This window comes from Amblyomma maculatum, chromosome 3, assembly GCF_055883805.1.
Source record: "Amblyomma maculatum isolate TAMU_Amacu chromosome 3, ASM5588380v1, whole genome shotgun sequence".
Taxonomy (NCBI): Eukaryota; Metazoa; Arthropoda; class Arachnida; order Ixodida; family Ixodidae; genus Amblyomma; species Amblyomma maculatum.
Window position 1 is genome coordinate 140,752,233 of NC_139346.1, and position 22,747 is coordinate 140,774,979.

Below are 22,747 nucleotides of genomic sequence, written 5' to 3' on the forward strand. Positions count from 1 at the left end.
AGCCTTGAAAGGCTTATTGATGCACACGTCGAGTGATTGGAGCATGGAGGTCATGCCGCCAGGTATTACGCCAAGGTCTGTGCCGTTGTCAGCGAGGCGAGATTTCACCGCGTCAGCGCAGTGGCCTCTGAAGGAATCCAGCAGCAGCATCGAACAGCGTGCCAACAAGGCACCTGGTCTTTTTTCCCAGATTGCTTGAATCCAGTCAATGACGAGGTCACTGTTCATCCACGAGTTATCTCCCACTCGCACAATTCCTGGAGGAAGTGGTGTACTTGGTAGAGTCTTATGCTTGAATATTACATACGGGTGCAGTTTGGTGCCGTCGGCCAAAGCACACATCACTGTGCAGCGCAGCTTGGTGTTGCCGCCAGTCAGCACACTAACAGATTTTGCGCCCTTTTTTTCCAGGGTCGTGTCCATGGGCATCTCGAAATATACTGGCGTTTGGTCAGCATTTCCCAGCTGAGATAGCAAATAGTTTCACTCTTTCCTCAGTCCGATGACGTAACGTAGAAAGTTGAGCAGCTTCTCCTCGTAAGTTTCGGGAAGCCGCTGGCACCATGGTAGTTCGCTGCCGCATCGAAAATTCATGCCTAGCCATAAAGCGCTGCAGCCATCCGCGGCTCGCATGAAACTCGCGTGGAATATTCATTTCCCGGGCCATCTTCAAGGCTTGCATCTGCGCTATCTCTGTAGACACAGCGTGGCCGCGACTCCTCTGCTCCTCAATGAATTTGGCAAGCTGCTTCTCGAGGTGAGGGTATGCGCCAGTCTTCGGGCCGCGAAACGCTCGCCTGTCCTTGTTTGCAGCTTCGTGAGTCTTTTTTTCTTCCGCGAATGTAAGATGTAGTCGCGAATGCAAGATTCGTCAACATCATTCTTTCTCGCAGCAGCTCTGTTGCCGATTTGTTCAGCAGCGGCGACGATCCTGAGTTTCTCCTTCGCCTTGAAGGAGTGCTGCAGGCACACACTCATGATGCCTAAACAAGGCTTTGGCTTCCACGTGGTCTTCTTCCAGTCCATACTGGCCTTCGGTGGTCAAAAGGATGGCGCAATATTAATATGAACTGCAACACACGTTGATGTCGATGGGGATGCGGACTCTGCACGGCAGGCCGCGCGTTGCCGTGAAGCCGACCCGCCGAACCCCTTCTCCGGAATATTCGCGTATTACCCGCACCCTCACTTTTCAAACACATTTTTTCAATTTTTGGTGCGGGTTATATGCGAGTAAATACGGTATTTGCTATCAATGTACATTTCGGAGGTTTAGTTCATTTATGAGTAGGCCTATAGAACTTTTTTGTAGTGATATGCATCATTTACTTATTGCCATTTTTTATTGCTGCGTGGCACAAGGCTCCTTTCCGCATTCTGACATCACATTTCGACTACTGACATTCTTATTTGTGTCATAATGCTAAGCTGCAGAATGCTAAATTCGGAGCACACTAAGGGCATATTTACCTCGTCGCTGGCCTCCACAAGCCCATCACGTTTTCACGCACTTTATTTGTTGCCGGCACTTTTTCTCCATCTGAGAGTGTGCCTGTTTAAAGAGAAAAAGTAAGACTCAAACTTCCAGCATCCAAGGCGCTGCTCTAGTTTCGTAAACAGTTGAAACGAACTTACCGACAGCGATTATCTTGGTGGCATGCTTTTCTCCCGGATGCTTACATTCACGTTCAGTACGCTGCAGTTCTTTGGGTTTTGGATAATCAGTGCCGTGATCTTCGTTTCCACTATGTCTCGCACTGAGACAACATCAAATATTGCGGCACTGCCAGTTTTTTATAGGGTCTAAAGCATTGTTTGCCGCTTTTGCTGAGACGTACAAGCAAAATCACAGAACACATGCAAGCACGCGTGGTAGCTGGCTTGGCCTTGGCCGGCTTGGGTTCGTTGGATTTGAACGGCTTATTACAGGCTTAATTAGGATAATAAATATGACAGCCGTATCAACTCCATAATGACAGCGCTATTTGAAGGATTTTTATTAGGCTCTGAAAGTCCGGATTAGTTCGATAAATGTTTTTATCACTACTACTCCGTCCCATGTCACTGCTACAGTGACTAGAATACTGTACACTGTACCACTGCTCCCTCATCGCCTCATATGCAGCCCTAATGTGGTAGTTGTGGCCTCAATTTGCTTGTCTAGCCAAGGTCAATCTGAAGGTTCAGGGCCTGAGCAAAACCTGCCTCTTTTGTCCGGTAAAAGAGGGGACAAAATTGCATCGGTCATTACGTGTCTGCCACATGTGGGTCAAAATCAGTAAAGCAGTTTTCCTAGAGCAAAGTTCGTTCTTTAGCACTGAATCGCGCTATCCTTTTTTTTCAGCTCCCAGCGCATTTTTAACCCCTTACCGCATGAATTTTTAATTCTGCGCAAAAAAATTTTCACGGTCTTGATTTGTGACAGAAACATCCTTGCCAAGCTTCATTTAAAAAAAAAACCACGCGGTTGCTTTTTATAACTGCGTTTTCTTCGCGTATCATATATGATACACCATGCAGTTACGGGCATATTTCGTGCATATACACAAAAACATAGGATGTGAAGAGCAACAAAAAGAATGATTGACAAATACGTTGAAAGAGGGTGAAATAACAACATTTATTGCAGAAAATGAAAAATCTGTGAAACTTGAAGCTCTTGCAGTGTGGTGACGTCACTCGCATCTCCTAATGAAACAATGCAAACAGTTTCGCTCCCTGTTGAAGCACAGAGCAGCATTGCACTTTTTGCACGCAACATTTGTGAGGCGCTTGCAAGAGGGCAGCCTGCAGTGCACTCGCTTGGGAAGCCAATTGGGAATGTGGTCCATCTTGTCCAAGCGCACGTCAGCAGTTGGCAGCGGTGCCAGCGGAGCCCTCTGTCAGTCGTATTAATCGTTGTGGTCGTCGTGTCTGCGTTGAGATAATTTGGTCACAGAATAAAACTCCGGTGAAACTTAACAAACTGATTTAATGGCTACATATGAAAGAAACTGTACACAAATTCAAACTGACGACCGTTTCGTTTGGCGTCTTGCAAGCCACTGTCTTTTGACGACGGTTGGCCGTGTTCCTCTCTCCAGGCCTTCCCTTCTTTCCTTTTTTTTTTAGGGGGGCCCCACGCTTGCGTGGGCCCTTGGAGCCTGGCAGTCGCGGCGCTCGTTCGGCGGTGTCGGTAACAGAGGAATCCTCCTCACTCACTCCTCGCGTCCCCGGTGCTGGTCCGCAGCCCCCTAGTAAGCTCGGATTTCAGGGCAGGCGGGCGTCCGAGTCTTGTTAGGCCCATCGCTGTGCCCTCAACGACGCCAGTGGATCGGGACGCTTTGAGGGGCGACGAGCCGTTGGTCGACTGGCCGGCAGTGGCAAGAAGCAGCCGTGCCATTTCCAAAAAGGGCACTGCGGCGCGTAAACATACACACACACACAAGCGCGCACAAACACACACCCGCGAGTGGCCGCTTGGCCGGCGATCAGGGGAACAAAACAGCCGTCTCCTGACACGTCCTTCTGATCTGGTTTTTGTCCGTTTTTGTCCCCGACACATTCCCCCCCGAAATGACGAAGTCATTTGTTAGTCGGAGAGTTCCAGAGGGTAGAGCGACTGAATTGGACGGCGAAGTCTGGTCCCCCCTGGCAGTCGGACTTCAAAGGCTCTTGTTCGGTTGTCTCTTCCCGTGAATGCCCTTTCAATTATTCCCAGCTTCCACATTTGCCGCGGCTGTAGGGCTTCTTTCAGGAGGACCACGTCTCCAATTTTAACTTGCTTTCCCCGTTGAGCTCCTTTGGAATGGGTCAGCTGTAGCTCCTTTAAGTACTCAGTGCACCAGCGTCTCCAGAACCCTTGCAATGCTTTGTTGCGAGTTGAAATCATTTGTCGCAGGTGGTTACAGGACAGGGCAGAGATTTCCTTTCTTTGCAGCTCCGGAAGAGAGGTCAGCCGTCTTTCGGTAAGAAACATAGCGGGACAGAGCGGTTCAGGTTCGTTCGGCTCTGTGTAAACATGAGTTAGTGGTCGGGAGTTCAGCACCGCTTCCAGTTCAGCCAGCGTGGTTGACATTTCCTCGAACGTCAAGTAGCTCGTTCCTAGCGTCTTCTTTAAGGCTTGCTTCGTTAGTCCGACAAGACGCTCGTAGAAGCCGCCCCACCATGGTCCGCGTTCCACAATAAATTTCCATTGAACCCGCGAGTTCATAAGGTGATCTTGTACCGGGTCACCTCGCATCACATCCCAGAAGCAGCCCAAATCCCTGTTGACCTTCTTGAACGTGAGGGCATTATCACTGTAGATGGTGCTCGGGAGTCCTCGTCTGGCAGCGAACCGGCGAAACGCGAGCAGAAACGAGCCTGCCGACATGTCGGCAACCAGCTCCAGATGGATGGCCCGAGTCACCGCGCAGGTGAACAGCGCTACATAGCACTTCGTAGGCGAGAGCCCTTTGACGACAAGTGGTCCGGCAAAGTCGACGCCCGTCACCTGAAAGGGTTGGGCTTCTGTTATGCGGTCTGTTGGCAGCGGTGCTGTTACTTAGTTTGCCGGCTGTATGTTGAACCGCTGGCACGTTATGCATTCTTTTACAATTCTTTTCACCAGCTGCCTTGCTCCGATCACGTGATATCTTTCTCTGAGCTGCGTAAGCGTGTGGCGTATCCCTCCGTGCAACACTTAGAGGTGGCAGTAGTGGGCAAGCAGCTTCGCTAGGTGGCTTCCCTTTGGTATGACAACAGGATGTTTGGAGTCATAGCTCAAGTGGCTCCGTTGTAGCCGTCCGTCAATCCTCAGAACTCCGTTTTCGTCCACCACAAGAGAAGCATTTCTGAGCGGAGAGTCGTTGGGCACCGCTTTCTGATTTCGAATGCTATGCAGTTCCTTTGAAAAGCCTTCTCCCTGCTTATTCCGTATCCAAAATAGTTCGGCCCGATCTAGCTCTTCGGGGGTGAGGGGTCCGGCTTCATCGCTTCGTCGTCTTGCCTTAAAGATGAAACGAAGCACCCAAGCCGTGACTCTGATCAGTCTCGTGAAAGAGCTGTAGCTGCTAACGTTCATTAATGCAGGCGCGGTCACCTGAGATGTCATGGCCGGCAGTGCCTTGGTTGGCTGCCTGCTCTCTAATTCCTTGTCCGTGAAGGTTGCCTGCACCAGTCCATTTGGCCACTCGCTTTCATGTGCGCAGAGCCACTTGGGTCCCGTCCACCATATCTCACTAGTCGCAAGGCGGGAAACTGTGACGCCACGCGTCAGGAGATCCGCAGGGTTTTCTTTCCCCGGGCAGTGCCTCCATTCATAGCATCCGGTGCTTTGCTGTATCTCACGGACGCGATTTCGCACAAACTGCTGCCAGCGCTCAGTGTCACCTCGAATCCAATGGAGAGCGATCGCGGAATCGGTCCAAAGAGTAACGCAATCAGGGTGCTTCCCGAGAGTCTTTACTATGTAGCTGCACAATCGAGTTGCAAGCAAACATGCCATCAACTCCAGCCTTGCTAGCGTGAGTTCTTTAAGTGGAGCCACCCTCGATTTGCTCATTACAATCGTTGAAGTTAGGCCGTCTTCCGAAGCAATGGTGAGGTAGGCGACTGCCCCATAGGCCGCGGGACTGGCGTCTGCGAAGATGTGCAGGTGCGTTTTTGTAGCCGGCCCACTGAAGTCCGCTCCGTAGTACCTTGGTACCTGTATCTCGGGAAGATGTTTCAATTCACAATACCAGGTTTTCCAGCCTTCAGCTATGTCGTTTGGTAGGGCATCGTCCCATTCGACGTTCTGGCGCCACAGCTGCTGAAACAGGATCTTAGCCCGTACGATAAAGGGTGACAGCCATCCCAGTGGGTCATAGATCCGTGCGGTAGTTTGCAGCATGGAACGTTTGGTGTCTGTCTCCATTGTTTTGGAGCTTGCGACACATGGCGCAAAGGTCAGGCGGTCGGTAATGGGGTCCCAGGTCAGTCCCAGCACTTTCAGCACCCCCGAGAGGAATCCTAGAGGCTTATTTTCGCTGCCGTCTTGCCCAAATAGCCGGCGTAGCCTCTCGTTATTCGACGACCACTTGTGCAACTTCATCGAGGCGGAGTGGAAGATCGCGTTGGCTTCGTTGTAGAGCTTCAGAGCCCCCTCTTCGTCATCTGCACCGGTTAGCAGGTCGTCTACATAAAGGCTTTGCTGTAGCTGGCTGGCAGTGTGGGGAAACTCTTCCTCGCAAGCTTTCAAGTGGTGCTGAAGGGTAGCGGAGAGCAGAAACGGGCTTGCGGTGGTTCCAAACGGTACTCGCTTCATGCGCCACGTTTCAATGGGAGGCAACGAAGTACCGGCCTGAGGAGTCTCTCGGAACCAAAAAAATTGCAGAGCGTCTCTGTCTTGCTCTCGCACTCCAATTTGCAGAAAGGCCTGCTCAATGTCCGCGACAAGCGCAACTCGATACTTGCGAAAATTGAGCGAAAGCCCGACGAGGTCTGCCGTTAAGTTGGGTCCTGTTTCAAGGTTGTCATTAAGGCTCCTTGTACTTTTAGCGTGGGAAGAAGCGTCAAATACAACTCTCAATTTTCTGGAATCACGGAGCACTGCTTGATGAGGCATGTGGTAAACGCAGTGGTTGCGGTCGGCCTTTTCTTCTACCCGTTCTGCCATGTCCAGAATGTCGTACTGCCTGATCATCGCGTCGTATTCTTCGAGAAGGTCAGGAGCTCTTTTGAGTCGGTTCGCCAATTGATTGAGGCGCTTCAGAGCAATTTCTCGGTTATCCTCGAGCGAAATCTCTGATTTCCAAGGCAATGCAACCTCATAGCGGTTACCGACTCGCTTGATGTTGTCCTCAAAGAACTCTAAAGCTTGACAGATTTCGTCGTTCTCCTCGACCTCCTTTACTCCAATCGATTCCAAATCCCAGAATTTAGTCAGAATATCTGTCGTCTGCCTCTCGATTACAGATGTTCGTAGTGTCACGGTTTGGAAGCAGTGGGTCTGCTCGGCATCGTCCTCAATGGGCCCTTGAACAGTCCAGCCCGCTGATGTTTCCACTGCTCTCAGTCGGTTTTCTAATTTGACCGATCTACCTGTGGTAAGGTCCCATATGTGGTCAGATCCGATAAGCAGATCAACACATTCTGTCCCGTTGTTGTTTGAGAATTCGGTCGGTTCGTAACCAAGGGACTTTAGTCGTTTCATTATTCTCTCTGGTGGTGAGGGAATAGGTTGATCGCAGATGGTATCTGTTTCCAGTACTTCGAGTTCCCGATCGTCTCCGCGGTTAGTCTTTAGTGTAACCTTTACTCTTCGGAACTCGCGTTCGGCTTGGTGGCCTCCGAACACCCCGACGGTCAACCTCTCATGCCCGAGAAGCGTACATCCCAGTTTCCGCGAGGTGTCAGCTGTGATGTAGGAGCGCTGACTTCCCCCGTCGAACAGAACTCGTACCTGAGCCTTACCAGTCTCTCCACTACATAATGCAGTTGCGGTCTGCAGCAAAACGTTTTTTTTGGAAGTAGAGCCGTTTCCCGTCGTAGTAGTTTCGAGGCTTACTTGCGCGTTCGTTACGGTGCGGTTCGGCTCAGGTGGCCTGTTTCCGGTGTACGAAGGGTCGCACATTGTGCTAGCATGCTTCTTGCGACATTTGTTGCACTGGATGCTTACGCGGCATGCTCGTGACTGGTGTCCAGATTTAGTGCACTTGAAACATCGGCCGGACGACCGCAGAAGTTGTTTCTTCTCTTCCAAAGTTTTTGCGGCGTCACAGCTCTGCGTTTTGTGCTCGTTTGAACCGCAGAAAAAGCAGGTCAATGAGGTGACATTTTGATGCAGCATCGCAGCCGATCGGACGTGCTTGTCATGCGTTTTCCCATGCAGCCTCAAATTGCCTTTAAGTTCTTCTCTAGGTTGCTGTTTGAGGTCCATGCATTTTAATGCATTTAAATTCTCCCGACTTTCGACTTCTACTCTCAGAAAGGAGAGTAGCTTTAAAAGGGAAGAAACCGTACCTTGGCCGCTTTCGTTAGTTGCGTGTGACGACGCATCGGTGAGGGAGCTCTGTTCGCAGGCGAGGCTGTCGGTGTCGACGACGCACTTTCGGCTAAAGTCCAACAGGATGTCACGTGGCATCGCTCTTTGCACGATCGGAATTAGCATCGAGCTGTAGGACTCCAGCTTTTGTCCGAGCGTCTCGAGGCCTTTGATGTGTGCCGCCAAGGTATCGTAGAGACGGCGAAGACCACGGATATCGTCTGATGAGCGCACGGGCTTCAAGTCGATCAGCCTCTTGAGATGTTCCTGAACAAGAAGCTCCTCGTTGCCAAACCGTTTCTTGAGCAGCTGGATGGCATCGTTGTAGCACCTTGCGGTCAGTGGGAGACCCGCGAGTGCCGCTGCCGCGTCGCCCGTGACTGATGCTCGCAGGTAGTGAAATCTGTCGATGTCAGACAAATCTTCGTTTTTATCCACTACCTGCTCGAACACTTCCCAAAAGGGTTGCCAGTAAGAGCGCCGTCCTGTGAATTTCAGTAGGTCGATCTTTGGCAGCTTCACTCTTGTCTTCCCAGATGTGGCCGTTTGGGGGGCTGGCGTGGTCGTTTGCGTGGCTGGCATGGCCGTTTGACTGATGATGCCACTACCCGCCGATTCCACGGCAGCCTGCGTTGATAACGGACCACTATCAACTTGAAGCTTTAGTCCAGCGAGGCAGGTTATGATCCGGTCTTGATATTCAAATACTTGCTCGTAGTCGTTTTCTGCGTCATCTTCCGGTACCAATGGTTCAATTTCCGTGTTGACAGTATCAAGTTGTTGCTCCAGCTTGCTGAGTCTAGCATGTAGCAATGTAGCTTCAGTAGTTGTTAGTGACATTTGCCGCTCGTTGAATTCGTTGATGACCCTTGTAACTTGCGAGCGCAAAACCTTCCGTTTCTTTAAAAGGCGTTCCATTTTCTTCGAAATTAATTAGCCAATAAGTAAGCTCACCGGATCGATGACATCGGTAGTTGTGACCAATCGTTGCCGAGACGTCCCTGGCGTGGATGCGTTGACGTGAGCGTTGAAACAAAGCTTTGAGCTCACAAATCCACGGCAGATCGAGTCCCGGGTTTCGGCACCAAACTTTTTGTCAGTCGTATTAAGCGTTGTGGTCGTCGTGTCTGCGTTGAGATAATTTGGTCACAGATTAAAACTCCGGTGAAACTTAACAAACTGATTTGATGGCTACATATGAAAGAAACTGTACACAAATTCAAACTGACGACCGTTTCGTTTGGCGTCTTGCAAGCCACTGTCTTTCGACGACGGTTGGCCGTGTTCCTCTCTCCAGGCCTTCCCTTCTTTCCTTTTTTTTTTAGGGGGGCCCCACGCTTGCGTGGGCCCTTGGAGCCTGGCAGTCGCGGCGCTCGTTCGGCGATGTCGGTAACAGAGGAATCCTCCTCACTCCTCGCGTCCCCGGTGCTGGTCCGCAGCCCCCTAGTAAGCTCGGATTTCAGGGCAGGCGGGCGTCCGAGTCTTGTTAGGCCCATCGCTGTGCCCTCAACGACGCCAGTGGATCGGGACGCTTTGAGGGGCGACGAGCCGTTGGTCGACTGGCCGGCAGTGGCAAGAAGCAGCCGTGCCATTTCCAAAAAGGGCACTGCGGCGCGTAAACATACACACACACACAAGCGCGCACAAACACACACCCGCGAGTGGCCGCTTGGCCGGCGATCAGGGGAACAAAACAGCCGTCTCCTGACACGTCCTTCTGATCTGGTTTTTGTCCGTTTTTGTCCCCGACACCCTCCTCTTTTGTTGAATGAGCGACTCAATTTCAGATCGTGGTCGCCCTGCACGCTTTCTCTCGTGTGGCTTCCCTGCCTTACAGAGTCCTTCTGCAACGGCAGACTTGAACTCGAGGAGGGGTGTTTTGCCACAGACTTGCCTTCGCCACAGCAACCAGGCATTCACCACAGTCAAGTCCATCAAATGAAAGAAGATCCGATGGTACCACTTCTTAGCCCAACATTGAGTCAAGCAGATCCACTCCGCCCATATGCATGTTATAGACCAACACAACATTTGGACAGCTCACCATTTTGTGTCTTTTCTTTAGCAAAGTAGCGCTTCACTTCGCCCACTGGTTCACTCCCAACAAATGTTGACAGCAAAGTCACTGTCTTATTGTCGTGCCATGCAACTGCTGAAAGCTTGATCCCCGACACATCGCGCACCCTTTCTTCATATGTTCCTCTCTCTCTCTCTTTTCTTTTTCTTTTGGGAGTGTGCAGCCAGGCAGACGGTTTCGACGCACAGTGCCAAGGCAATGGACTCCCTCCTTTTCTAAATAGACTTGCAGAAGAACCGACGTAAACCAGTTGTCGAAAAACAATTGGTGGCTGTTTTGCCTAGGGATCGTACACGCCAACCTTACGACAACGTTGCTGCTGGCCCCTAAGTCAGGCTCCCCTGGAAGCTGCTTGTTGTCCGCGGCACCACTGATTACCTCCAAGTCGTAGCAGAAACCAGAAACACCACTGAGAGCAAAGACTTTGTAGCCCCAGCGATGTGGTTTTTTAGGGTTGTACTGCTTCAATGAGCTTCTTCCCTTGAAAGGAACGATTTGCTCGTCGATGCATAGCTTTTCTTCTCTGGGGACTATACTCAGCTGCTCAAGCAATTTCTTCAGAAGTGGTCTTACCTTGTGCAATTTATCATGCCCGATTTCACCAGGCAGAATAAATTTCTCATTGTCATTGAAGTGCAGAAATCGCTTCAGTTCTTCCCAGCGGTTGAGGCTCATCACATCTGATATTTTGTGGTGTCCGATGCTAGATTTCCAATAGTCCCGAGTGCTTGGCAGCTGAATTATTGACATGTAAAGAGCCATTCCAACAAATTTTTCCAGTTCCCCCGTACTCGTCGTATGAGGCTTTTCAGGGCGGCACTGAACTGAGTAACGCAACGACTCCTCGGAAATCATTTCAAAAACCTCAACAGGACAAAGGAATTTGAAAAACTGTAAAGGTGTGGCAAGGCCTGTGATAACTGATGGCATCTCAGTGCTACCAGTGAACTCGATTTCTTTTGGGTCCCTCGCAAGGCAGGTTTTTGTCCACTTCGGTGCGCATTTTAGGGGTCCTTTTTTGCCTCGAGTACTCGATGCTGCAAGAGGAACTTCATCTTCGCTTTCAGACGACTCGTCTGCTAGTAGGGGCGGCACCTGGCATGGCAAAATCTCTTCCCCATCATCGTCCAACAGCTCACTATCGCTGCTTCTGTCCCCATCACCTGGAATGGGCCGGACTCCACGTCTTGTTCCACCATAAAAGGTGCCCACATCCATAGCCTAGAATATAAAAAAAGAATTCCTCATCGTCTGGGAAACGTCAATCACGCGAACTTGCTGCATTACAGAAGAAATATATTGTTACCCTGAAAACGCCAACGCATCATCGCACACAAAAATTACCGCTAACTGCATAGAGTATCACATATGATACAGGCCCAGATGTGCTCCTCACGACGCAATGAAAACGTTTTGCACGCTCAAAATGTCCCAAAATCAAGACCAGGAGCTATTCTCTACGCTAATATTTTTTTTGAAGCGGAAGTATATGTCATGATTGCAAAAACATTTCATCCACTTACCAGCTTGGTGAGTTAAACCGGCGACGCTGCGTCCTCGTATTTGCAAACAGAAATGAAGTTCAAAACAGCTTCGAGAGATGGAGCCACCACTGGTGTAGTTGCTGGACAGGATACTAATTCCCGCTAAATATAGAATAAGTTTATTTTCGTTCCCTTGGTGCGAGAAGTTTGGTGTGTATCATATATGATACACACCTACCCCTGTTTTGCTTTGTTGTCCTAATTTTCTGTTTGTCACATGTGCGGAACATCACAAACCTTAGCTGTATGACACAATTACTTTCACAATCATTTCAGTTGGAATATTTTGTGCAAGGTACTACACACTTTGCAATGAATTACAAAGCGGTAATTCAGTACGCGAGGTGCGCGAATTAAGCCAATGTATTGTGCATCTATGGAGTTGTCGAATTAGTCTCCGTGGGTCAACATGCGTTCTCCCCCTAAATAAATTTTTGTTTTCGAAAATTGATCGAGCAAAAATATTCAAGCTTTTAAATGAGCGATGAATAAAATGGCGCCAGTCGGCCGCCACTACAACAGTCGGGCGACAAACAGCGAGTCAGGTGACAACAAAAAAAGTTACTTCTTGGATTAATTTTTATGGCATATGCACTTCTCACAAATGATAATTGATCACGCTAGGCTGGGTCAAACTAGGGATGGAAACCGGCGTTCAGCAGCCGGACCTAAGGCTCTACTTGGTTCTGCCAAGTGGTTTGCTGCGCAGTGATGTGGTGTAAGGCTGCTATACTAATAATCATTGCCAGCTTTGAAGCTGGTACAGTACAGAATGAGCCACATGACCTCTGAAAATAAACTGATATGACTGCTATACTAATAATCATTGCCAGCTTTGAAGCTGGTACAGTACAGAATGAGCCACATGACCTCTGAAAATAAACTGATATGACTGTAGAACCCTACTACATTAGCTGTTGGTAGCAAACAGTGTGCCTGTACACATTGTCTCCAAACTTTGACAAAGGCTGCGTTATACATGCATGAATTTGAGTCAGCAACTAGCTGTAACCATGCTGTGAGCTTGCAGAGTACATTTGACCAGCCGCACTAACACCGCAGAGTAGCTTTTTGCGTTTCGCCTTCATAAACAGGCGCGTATTCGCCACGTATGTCTGGCGATATATATGTGCTAGTATTATGACAAACTCGCACGGCAATGTCTGTCCTCGCATATCGGTTCTTACCCGATTGCAGTATGTGCAATTTACTGCTGCATTACTGGAGCTGCATGATCGAATTTTCTCGTAACAATTGCATTATTCATGTAATGCATGGCCCTGCAGGGAGCACTTGTTAAAGCACAACACCACAGTCCCCGAGCACTCACGCTTAGCCGTGCGTGGGATCGCCATGTGTGGGGAAAAGGGGATACTGGTGGTTGATCTGATGCTGAGTGTTTGGATAGAAGCCCTTGCCAGAGTGTGCACCTGTCAGCCACAGGTTTGTAGTTCTCGCTACACTAAACACAAAGCATGCATGTAGTCTGCCACAGTGTTGGTGATGCTAAAGAACTGCATCAACAACAGCTCTCTGGTTCCAGGCACACAGTGCGAGTGTGATCTTGCATCCTGACGAAGTAATCATCTGTCATGTTTTTTACTTTCATTACTTCATACACGTGCATGCCCTCTGCCCTGCTTGACAAACGGCCAGGATGGAAGCATCTGCAGCACCCATATTGCCCCTTGAATTGTCTCTTATAATGCAACATCCAATCAACTGTATCCTCAGTATATGGCCTCTACACATTTATCAAATGGCTCACATCATTTTTATCAGACCATGACAGTCCAGTACAGCTGAGTTCATTCATTTCCTGAACAAATGGTATCAAAAAGCACTGCATGTCTGGCTTCTTTGGCCCAAACGATAGGCCTGCCAGAAGCACATTATTAGTGCGCTCTTTCAGTGGAAGCTTATTCACCATGAGCTCCAATGGCCATACACTAATATGAAAAATGTGCATGCCATCTGTAATCCATCTCAGTGTGACATTTTTAGGGCAAAGAGGAAGTTGGCAGTACGCTGGACTTTCTGGTATATCCCCAATGTCGAACTTTAGGCCCGGCTTTTCTGCCAGAGGGCCTCTGGCTTTCAGTAGATTAAGGAGCTCCGACCCAGTCTAAAGAAAGAATGACCCTTCCTTTAGCAACACTTTTGCCGAATGCTTTAGACCAGATGCACAAGAGTTCACCACCTTCTGCCACACTAATAATATTTGTGGCAAGTTGGGCAGTAAAAGTGGCTACTGACTTCTTGCTCCTGGTCTTTGAAATACTCAAACATATACTTGGTTATGGGTAGATGGCTGCCCTTAGGTAAGTGGCCTTCGAAGTAAAGCTGAAAGGCTTTCTGTGGCTTCCTCCTGTGATGCCGCAGACAATGAGCCATAATCAAAAGAAAGCTTTCATGATCGTTCAATCAGGCACCACTAAATAAGGGCTGAGCTATAAAGAAAAAAAAAATGAAAAGCCTTTGGCACAAGTATGTTTTGCTTGTGACTTGGTTACATAGTGTGAACTGCAGGAAGCAACCCTTCATAAAAACATGACGTGACAAACTTGCTGAAATATGTGAATTCCTAGAGCTTCAGAGAATAATCTGACATGCTTTTTAAATGCAAGGGTTACATTATTCATTCACATCTTTCACAGATTTCCTGTATTTAGAAATGAGGCATAAAGCTATCTTGTGTAAGTAGAACACACCTCCAATTTATGCTCTTTTGGTTCACAGGTAAATGCACTTTGTGTGGCAAAATAAATATAAATGTGTTCACACCATTTGGTCTTGCTCAGTTGATTCCATGTCTGGTGGGTCTAAAACCAGCCTGTTGAGGTAGTGTAGCTGTAGAGTCTTCAATGCTTGAAATGGTAGCAGCACCTTGCGCAGCGAAAACTGCAGTGCATTGAATATCTCTCTTTTGCACGTCTTCAAATTCACATGATGAAGAACACACTGCCGATGTAAAGTTCTCAGCAGGCATTCTATCAGCTAAACTGCAGAAAGCATCAAGATTTGTGCATGTCGCTGAAACTGCTACGAGAAGTCAAACTGCAGCATGATTAAAGCTATCTGGAATTGCTACATTTTTCTTTTCCAGGACTACATGACCACTTTTCTATTACAAAATAGAAAACCACAGCAAAGTGTCACACAAGTACGTATTTCATCCATATGTGGCAAATTACAAGCTTGTCACTTGTACAGGCCAGTAATAATTTGACAAATAAACCTTTAAATCAGCAAACATAGAACAAGTTATTGCAAACTTCGTCTATGCTGTTCATGAACTATGCATTTTACTTACATGGCACTTCAGAATTACAAAAACTGAAAGCAATGAGAATGTCAATAAATATTTAAGTCAGCTGTCGCATTCTACTAGCCAAGTCTTCCAATTGCGCTTTATGGTCATGAAACTGCCCTACGATCCTATGGGAAAGCTTGGTATGTACACTGTCAAAAGCAGACATGGCGTCAATCATGGAGCAGATTAAAATTAACAATGCATGACTTGACTGAACAGAAAACAAAGTTTGCAGTGTTGGTTTCTTGTTCTAAAAGTATGCAGATGCTTACTATTTTCATATGAACAAGCAAGTGATGTCTGTTAACAGTGCAACAATGTTCAAATTGCACCGCTTTCCAGTCGACCCCGAGTTGAGTCGTCAGTGCACTTCGCTGGTCAACAGAATTTTTTCCCGAACACAAACTCATGCGTCTGTTCCCTGCATTTCGTCGATGGCAACCGAACGAATCAAAACCCACTACCGATGCTAAATCTTGGCTACGAGCGAAAGACAAGTATGAGGCTGCAGTTCTTTTTTGTGTGTGTAGTAATGCATGGTAATTTGCTCATTGCAAGGCGGAGATGTTTTGTTTGCTTCATTTATGTACTTGAAAATGCATACTTGTTTTACACGTTTTTTTTTTTACGCAATCACCTGACATCGGCAGTGGCGCAAAATATTGAACTTAAAACGCTGGCGAGAATGCAGAATTATAGCTTCATAACTTGACTGTCTCCGCGTGCGAATTACAAGAGCGTGTTATGTTGTAATCTTTTCGGATGATCTACGGCGTTTTTTTTTTTACGCGAACACCAGATATGTTATCGGCAGTGGTGCGAAATGTGCTGGTTGTCCACAGATTGAACTCAAAACGCTAGCAAGAATGCAAAATTATAGCTTCATACCTTGACTATCTCCGCATGTGAATTACATGAGCGTGCTACGTTGTATTCGTTACAGGTGATATACAGCCGCAGACGCCTGATGCGCGATGACTATGGTCCACCACATGCCAAGCGCAAGGTCAGACTGTCGAGTTTGTACAAGGAAGTACTGAAACTCACTTTGTTTTCTTTGTACAACAAACCATCTGGACTGCAGCCAAGATAGGGATAGTCCGGATGTATTATAAGGCCACCATCCTCGAGCCTGCCATTTGTATGCTTTGCCTTGAAACCAGCCAGAGCACGCTCTCATGCAACGGGCTCACAGTTAATGCCATACTGCATGGCAGGGCTGGTTATGCTGTCAGCATTAAGTATTCTCTTTAACAGAGCAGTGCAGTTTAAGCACTTCGAGCGACAAACATCTTTAAATACTGAAGCAGTTATTCTCCCCTTTCAATGTAAAAAACCATGCAGCACAGTCTTTGCTGTCTTGTGGCAGCTTCAATTTTTTCTGCTGTGGTCACCGCAATACTAATCCTTTTAGCCACTTGCTCACTTCCGACTGGAGTTCCAAACTGGAGGCTGCAGAGCGGTCTTTCAAAACTAATTTGAAAGTCTCCCAGAAGCTGTTTCAGCTCCACGTTGTTCAGTGGCTCTTCACTGTTCTTTGATGGCTGGAAGGCAACCTAAAAATGTGTTCGTTAGTCTAATGATAATTTTTATTGATAAGTGCACATCATGTTAGTGAAAGGCGGATTTTGACAGTTAAAGCAGCAATAAAAGGGTCATAACATTATTTGTCGGTTTGCAGACTGAGTGCAAGCTGCATTATTTTACTGTAAATAAGAAGTACCAAGCCTGCCAGACCGCATTCAGCAGTGGGCTTGAACTCCAATTTAAGATAAAGTAATAAGCACTTAAGTTATCTCCATGCGTAACTAAGGCTCACGCACTTTTGAGTCATTACCTTTTCTGAATGACCTGGAACCTGTACCCTCTGGACAGTTGCTGGTGCCATAGTGGGCTGCTTACTCTTTCTGGTAGCTGTCAGTGTCTGGTGAAGGAGGGTGCCTGCACATGAAACCATACAATACTTAGTAGCCAGTTTCATACCATAAGAGGCATGCTCATGAACTTGCATCTGCATATATTATAGTCGCTGTACTGCCTTCATTTCCAAAAATGGAACAGTGCAACAAGGACGAGAAAGAGAATGGATGAGCACAGTGTTCACTTGTAACTGTAGGGATCAAAGGAGTGACAATTAGGTTCCGATGACACAAATGCTAATATATCTCCAAATTAATAAAGTTTGACTGAAGCATGTAACTAGCACATTTCAGGGTTTGTAAACTGAATTTGGCCAATCAACCCCAACATGACACATTCCCAAATGATCCCTTTTACTCTTATGGAACTATTTGTTAACAGTGTTCCATTTTAGTTTATCTGTACAGCACATAGCTTCACTGCACATATAGCTTCCATATAAAATGCAATCACCTCTTTTTAAGGAGCACTGTAATATGCCCAGTGGGTAGCTTTTTTTTACATGAAAAGCAGCATTCAGTTTCCTCTATTACGAGGAAAATTACGAGCCAGCGAGACTATTCAAGAGTGGTTTCCCTTCCCTTAAAAAGGAATTAAAATTTTGCTACTTGTGTCCTGTATTGCTGATGATAAAAAAAAATTATTGGCCACACACCCATTCAGAGGAATATGCTCAGGTTCAGAAAACGATATTACGGTGAATGTATGCTCGCAAACAGATTCTTCATGGTGAGAAGATTTATATTTGCTCCATTTCTAAAAATGACGACCACCTATTACAAACTGAGAGGCAGACTCATTCCATGCTCTACAAATGCTCTATTTTTTCAATCAGTTTTTACTTGAGTCATTCTGTGCATTGTCTGTAGTACTCATTGTGCTGTTGAATTTCTAGGAATGAATGCTAGTGACATTGACCAGTTTGCCCCTTCATTGTGGCAAATTCTTACTCATCCTAATGTGACAATTAACAATGTTACCTGATATTGACGAGCAACAAGGCACAGTTTTAACACCAGTAGTCAGCTTATTTAACATGGATGTGTCGTCTCAACGGCACTTACCAGAAACATTGAAAAGCTCGCCATATGGTGACTTTTCAACATGGCCCATGAGTTCTTTGTTTGAAAAATGTTTAATCTGTCGGGTCGGCCTTGGGTCGTGTGTGTTGGCAGGGTGCACCGTTGATCTTTTAAGTTTAAAAGTCATAGAATTGAGGAAAGCCGGCTCAACATTTTTTTAGTAGCTCGCTTCCATGCCGCTGCCTTATCGGTGCAGGAGCTGCCGGTGATTCCTAGCTGGACGCCCATCTCCAGCTTCCACAACAGGGCGCCAATATGGCTACAAACTCGTGCCTTTCCAGCCTTGCATGAGCAGCCAGCTGTGACCACTCTTCCCTCTTTTCGTATACAGGCCCATGACAACCATGGCCTTTTGTTGACTGCCTGTGAAGGACGTATATCTGCCTTCACATACACAATATTATGAGCTGCTTCATGGCTCAGCACCTGGCCCACCCAGCCATACTGCAGCTGATTGTAGGGCTCGAGGCTTTTCTATGCCTCTGCCTCTTTTAGGTCACAGGCCTTCGTTCTAATTAAATAGCAAACAATATGAGCACTTGTTATATGTTACGTTTGTTAGTTTCAGAGGTATCACAGCATCACTGATGCAGCCCCACATACAGCCCCCGCAGGGGGCACCTGTTAAAGCAGGTGTTTGTGTGTTTTGTGCGACACCACGGACCCCGAGCACCCACGCTTAGCCGTGCGTGGCATCGCCGTGTCTGGGGAAAAGGGGATCCTGGTGGTTGAGCCGATGCCGAGTGTTTGGACCTTTAAGGCCCCTCGGCGGAGGCAACACACCACTTTGGCCCACGCTTCCCACAGACGGCACCTCCGGGCTGACCCACCCGGGGGAAATCGGCAGTCGCCTTTTCCTGTCCTCCACTTCATCTTTCACTTTCCTATCTCTTTTCTCAGCACTGTCCTGTCTCCTCCTCACTTCTTGTTTTTCCTTTTTTATTGGCGGCGAGGGTTAACCTTGTGTGGAGTAGCTACCCTGAGTTGCCCATATTTGGTTATAGTAGCGGTGTACTGCTGGCGTGGGCAGGACTTCTTGCAAGTTCCTGTCCCGTCCCCTCGTTGGGCTCCATGGTGGGTGGCAGGCACAACTACCGAAAACACAAACCCTTTCATGGATTCTTTCTCCCAAACAAATGATCGCCCTCCAAACAAACGAGGGCGGACCGATGCTACAAGCCATTTCTTTGTGAAAACAAAAGAGACTTTCCCAAAGTTCCATGTCATACATAGCGAGGAGCTTGAAAAACCCGCTCGAAAAATCTCCCCTTTCATAGTGTCAAAGTGTCTCACTAAAGACCTGGGCCCTGGATATAAAGTATCAAAACTTGCAAATGGTGACCTCTTGCTAGAAGTACAAACCAAGTGCCAGTCCTCCAACCTGAAAAACATTGTGTCGCTTGGGGACATCCCTGTCGTCATCACTCCCCACCGATCCTTGAACATTGTAAAAGGAGTAATATCTGAGATAGACTTCATTGCTCTCACTGAAGATGAAATGGCAGAAGGACTAGCAGACCAAAACGTCATAGCAGTTCACAGAATAAAAATCCGAAAGGATAACAAGGAGATCCCTACAAAACATCTGGTTCTGACTTTCAATAGCTGCACCCTCCCAGAGTCAATTGAAGTCGGATACATCAAAATAAACGTCCGACCGTACATCCCAAATCCGAGGAGATGCTTCAACTGCCAGAAATACGGCCATGGTTCGCAAAGTTGCCGTGGCCGCAGAACTTGTGCGAAATGTGCTGCGAACGACCACAACTCTGATAACTGCACCGCAAACCCACGCTGTGCAAACTGTGAGGGGGATCACCCCGCATACTCTCGATCCTGCCAAAAATGGAAAGAAGAAAAGCAGATCATTACACTAAAAACAACAAAGAACATCACATACAAAGAGGCACGTACTCAGTACAACAAAACCAAGAACGCATTTCAGTTCACAGCGAAACCAAATCTCGCCGATGTGGTGCGACAGGGCGGGGCACCACAACGGCCTTCGGCACCTACCCAGACCTCAAACGAGGCTGAGGTAGTGCCATCCCCTGCCCCGGTGGAAGCAGCTCCCGCTCCTCCACCACCCCCAAAACAGGCTACGCGTCCCTCAGGGTCGGCGGGCCACAAGACCTCCGCCCACGAGGCAAGGTCTAAAAAGAAAGAACACGTGCCTCTGGCACGTTCGTCCAGCACCTCAGACGAGGTAATGGACATAGGCCAGGACAGCTCTTTGCCATCTTCGTCACAGAGACGGCAGAGCTCCTTGGAAAGAACCAAAACAGACAAGGCCCGAATCACGGGCCCTGGAAAAAACCTAACTTAATTTCTAAGCTTTCAACAAAATAAGATGGCATTCCTGGTACAGTGGAACTGTAGAGGACTTCTAAAGAATATTAATGACATAAAATACATTCTAGATACAGTCTCGCCAGTTGCACTGTGCGTACAGGAAACAAATTTAGGTTGCATGCACTCGAATATACTGAAAAAATATCAAGTCTTCCGCCGAGATCGAGAGCAAGCAAGCAGGCTTTCGGGTGGTGCGGCCATCATATTGCAAAGTGGAGTTCCAGCTCAAGAACTGAAATTAAACACTCCCTTAGAAGCTGTAGCAGCCACAATAATTGCCTTTAAAACTCTTACTGTGTGTTCTGTCGATCTTGAACCAAATCTTAAAATAACACTCCATGATCTAGAAAACCTTTTTTGCCAACTACCAGAGCCCTACCTAGTAGTAGGAGATTTTAATGCACACTCCCCTTTGTGGGGAAGTGAAAAAAGTGATACACGTGGACAGCTTATCGAGGATTTTATTCTTAGTTCAGACATTTGCTTATTGAACTCCTGTAAGCCCACGTACTGTTCACCAAGGTCAGGAAAAATGAGTTTTTTAGATTTGGCTTTTAGTTCACCTTCCCTTTTTAATGATTTTAAATGGGATGTTCTGAACAACCCGTATAGTAGCGACCACCTGCCAGCAATAATCAGCTTATCATCCTCACCATCAGTCATGCCGACCAAACCGAAACGGTGGAAACTTCACTTAGCAGATTGGGAGCTTTTTAAAGTAGAGGCGAATCTAGGAGCAGTTTTCTCAGATGCCCTTAGTGTCGACAGACTAAATGAGTTGTTCACGACTTGCATTATCACTGCCGCTCATCTCACCATTCCACAGTCCTTAGGTGTGGTGCGACAAAAACACAAGACGTGGTGGTCTCGGGAATGTAAGGAGGCCAAAAAGCGACAAAATAAAGCATGGGGTGTTTTCCGAAGGTACCCTACACACGAAAATCTTACAGCTTTTAAAAAGGCCAAAGCTAAAGCTCGATACGTCCGTCGCAACTCTGAAAAAGAATCCTGGCAGAAGTATGTCACGTCAATAAATAGCTCAATGACGTCTAAGAAAATGTGGGAACAAGTTCGTAAACTCAGTGGAAACTTTTCCCCGTTTACAATTCCCATCCTCACAGCCCCTGGTATTCAGACTAGCATAGAAGAACAGGCCAATATACTAGGCGAACATTTCACACACGTTTCAAGTTCGTCACACTACACAGAAACATTCTTAAAATACAAAAACATAGCTGAGAAACAAAAACTCCCAACAAGTGGTGGCAGAAATGAATCATATAATAGTTTTATTACACTCCAAGAAGTAAAGAACGTCCTTGCTGCTGGAAAACAGACTGCGCCTGGCCCTGACGAAATTCATTACGAAATGCTGGCTCATTTATCTGAATCCTCTGTAGAGGCACTTGTGAAATTCTTTAACAGAATTTGGACTCTGGGTAAACTCCCAGAGGCTTGGAAACAAGCTGTTATTGTTCCGTTTCTGAAACCAGGAAAGCCGCCGACCTCAGCGGGCAGTTACAGACCCATAGCTCTGACCAGCTGTTTAGCAAAATGTTTTGAAAGTGTTTTAAACATCAGACTAACTTTCATCCTAGAATCTCACAAACTTCTTAATGTTCATCAGTGTGGTTTTAAAAAAGGGTGCGCAACGACCGACCACTTAGTGCGTCTTGAAAATACTGTCAGGGAAGCGTTCATACATAAACAAAATTGCCTGGCCGTTTTCTTTGACATGGAAAAGGCATACGACACGACTTGGAGGTTCGGGATCCTACGCGATATAGCAGATTTGGGCATCCGAGGCCGGATGCTAAATGTTCTGAAGGACTTTCTATCAGGTCGTTCATTTCAAGTACGTCTCGGTACCACCTTCTCGAGGAACTTTATTCAAGAGAATGGGGTACCTCAGGGGTGCATTTTAAGTACAACTTTGTTTATTGTAAAAATGAATTCTATTAGCAAGGTAATCCCAAAATCCATTATGTTCTCGCTGTATGTCGACGACCTTCAAATAGCCTGCACATCCTCAAACATATCAATTAGTGAAAGACAAGTACAATTAACACTAAATAAACTAGACTCATGGGCTTTTAAAAATGGGTTCAAATTTTCCCCACAGAAAACAGTGGCAGTAATGTTCTCGCTGAAACGAGGTATACAGATCAATCCCAAGCTACACCTAAATGGGATTGAGTTGCCAGTAAAGAGCGAACATAAATTTTTGGGTGTAACGTTCGACAGAAAACTAACATTCCTGCCTCACATAAACATCCTAAAGAGGAAAGCCATAAAATCTCTAAACATACTGAAGGTTCTCTCTCAGAAACATTGGGGGTCTGATAGGGCGTGTCTTCTACATATATATCGATCTGTTGTGCGGTCTAGCTTGGACTACGGGTCCATAGTCTACGGGTCAGCTAGACCATCATATTTAAGGAAATTGGACCCGGTACATAACCTAGGCTTACG

The 22,747-nt window shown here is 47.2% G+C and overlaps 1 long non-coding RNA gene across 1 annotated transcript in view; it reads left to right on the forward strand.

Moving 5' to 3' along the window:
- LOC146196203 (uncharacterized) overlaps positions 1 to 22,747 on the forward strand; it is a 97,002-nt gene that overhangs the window by 62,660 nt on the left and 11,595 nt on the right. The window contains exon 4 of the long non-coding RNA XR_014706095.1: positions 15,865 to 15,927. This is a non-coding gene — a long non-coding RNA (uncharacterized LOC146196203). The remainder of the gene's footprint in view (positions 1 to 15,864; positions 15,928 to 22,747) is intronic.